The sequence below is a fragment of the Sinocyclocheilus anshuiensis genome, unplaced genomic scaffold (assembly GCF_001515605.1).
Source record: "Sinocyclocheilus anshuiensis isolate Anshui unplaced genomic scaffold, SAMN03320099.WGS_v1.1 scaffold784, whole genome shotgun sequence".
Lineage (NCBI taxonomy): Eukaryota > Metazoa > Chordata > Actinopteri > Cypriniformes > Cyprinidae > Sinocyclocheilus > Sinocyclocheilus anshuiensis.
Window position 1 is genome coordinate 10,077 of NW_015554160.1, and position 2,548 is coordinate 12,624.

General features: G+C 38.0%; 1 protein-coding gene across 1 annotated transcript in view; it reads right to left on the reverse strand.

Moving 5' to 3' along the window:
- LOC107670857 (solute carrier family 22 member 7-like) overlaps window positions 1-1,123 on the reverse strand; it is an 8,936-nt gene extending 7,813 nt beyond the window's left edge. Inside the window, exon 1 of the mRNA XM_016463639.1 lies at window positions 1,057-1,123. The gene's annotated coding sequence lies outside the window, so the exon portion shown is untranslated. The remainder of the gene's footprint in view (window positions 1-1,056) is intronic.
- Between the last annotated feature and the right edge of the window lie 1,425 nt (window positions 1,124-2,548).

The window sequence follows — 2,548 nt, forward strand, 5'->3', positions numbered from 1 at the left end:
GCGAGAGGGAAAGCCCCTCTTTAAACTCATCTGCCAGGTCCACCTGAGATCCCCACGAGCTCATTCTCCTCCGTGCCTCAGCAGCGGCGGGTCCTGAACCGCGGGAAGCAGATGGCTGCCCCTCTTTACTCGAAAAGAGAGACAAACGAGAACGGAGCTTTTTCATTGGAAAAAACTCACAATGCGCGCAGATTGCCCCCTCGAGGACATCGCGTGCGTGCTCTTCGCCCAAACAAACAACACATAGATCGTGTGTGTCATCTGGTGTCAAATAGCGATGACATGGATGCACACACCTTCTAAATGCTCTGCTAGTGCTCGCCATAATGAAAGAGATAGCTCTTACTTTTTTCCTTGGAAATGCACGCTTCAAACAGAACAGTCAATGAAGACGAAGAAGAGAATGATGTGTGCTCCCGGCGCCTATTTATACTATAGTCGCACTATAGGCCAACGAGTTGGTGTTTTTTCAATGTATGCTTCAGACACGGGTCACGACGAGGCGTCCCCCATAGCGACCCCTAGAGGACGCAGTTCGAAGTTCCCATGAAAGGGAACTTTGTGAACTCTTTTTAAGTCCATTCGTTCACCCTACATTAGCCTCATAGCAGGCAATGGACCACAGGGGGTACAGCACTCTGTTTGAACGCTGTGCACAGCTGTGAAGACACACACCAGCTGGACTCAATCGCAAAAGGAAACAACCTGTCTTAATACATTTCATTACAGTTTGGAATGATATTTGCCCGATGGAAATGATTTCATTTTCTTTATAAATAATGGTGGACACTTTAAATATATTCGTTTTTATTTTTTATTTCATTTTCACTTGCTTCTTTTTCCTACCATAAATAACCTCAAATGAATCAACACTTTATTCAGCTTCCAGTCAAGTCATTCATTCAGTAGTACAAATAAAAAGATTTTTAAAAAGTAACTCAAAAACAGTGATCACGCTGATTAAAATAAATGTATTTAATGTCAGTTTATTTTTGCGCTGTTAGTAGCACAATTCAAACACAGTTTAAAAAAAAAAAAGAATGAAAAGACACTCACCTCTGCAGCTTGATTATTAAAGTGTGCGGATGATCTTTGTAGAGTGCCGTGATGGTAAAGAACTTCAACAAGCAAAGTCAAAGATAGACAGAAGGTTATCGGAAGATATGAATGACCAGTACTTCATAAATAAACAAGTGGTGCTCGCTGCACAGCCAAATGGGAGGGGCTAGACCTCTAGCTCCCCCTCGCTGGATCTAGTGGGCGGGGCTTGAAGCGCTATCAAGCGCCACCATGTGGCTGTTAATGTTATTGCCAGTTCGACCGTAATGGAAGTAAATGCTTGTTTTGATGAGCAAGATGCTGGCATAGATAATATTGGCTTATTTTACTCTAATATTTGTCATGATTATGATTGATTTTTTTCATCATGGTCAGTATCGTTTCTGTGACAAACGGCATTACGTAAATACTTTTTTAAAATAATGCTTTATTGTCAACAAATAGCATGTACAATTCCATATCCCACTGTATTACGTAAATACTTGATAAGAACATTACTCACACTGTGTTTCTAACACCTTTTTAAATTTTGTATCTATGTAAACTTGTCATATTATTTTCTCCTTATTAGAATAGTTTCCTCACTTTTGAAGTTGCTTTGGATAAAAGCGTATGCTATATGATTATGTAAATTACTAGACTTAGCAGGCAATGTGAAAGCTTACTATCTGTGCACCCCTCTTTAATTTTTGGCCACCGCATTAACGTGTGGGTTATTTGTGAACTAAACTAAATCATCTGATTAATTGTAATAAATAATAATAATAATAAATAATAAAGTTAGACTAATTTATGTAATCTGCCCATTTTTGTATGTATATGTGAATGCATGAACTCCAACAGGCTGGTTGTAATTTTTTTTATTATATTGTAAATTTAAATGGAATATTGACTGTAATTTTAGATAGACTCAACCTTCATGCTCTGAGATTAGTGAGGCATCCTCTCCAACATTTGGGATAAGATAGATGTAATTTAATAGTCACATACTCCACTGTCCTACAAGTGATGCACTGGATTTATTTGTTTCTATTAACCCAAATTAGCAAAATGTGCATCTAAACATAAAATAAATCTTAAATCTAGATAAAATGTCATAATAAGAAGTCATAAAATAATATCATAAATATATTTCAAGAAGGTTGCTTCAGCCAGCCGCCACTCGTGTGGACTAAATGGCAATTTTTCAGGCTCCCTCAAGTTAGTATGTGTTGCCAGTCCTCTTGCAAAGTCGTATATGGCAATGTTTGGAAAGTGCTTCCAGCTAAGCAAAATGTCTGCATAGTCTCTGGGACTCTCTGCTCTTAAATTAAATTTTATGGAGTATACCACTGCACAGGGGCACATAACAACTGCCCAACCACCTATGGAAAACACATAATTTATGTAATAATAATGTACATAAACAATGTTTAATAACTGCTACAGATGAACTTGTATGCTTGAGAAACAAACATTACATTCTCCTGGCAGAAGGACTTTTTAACAC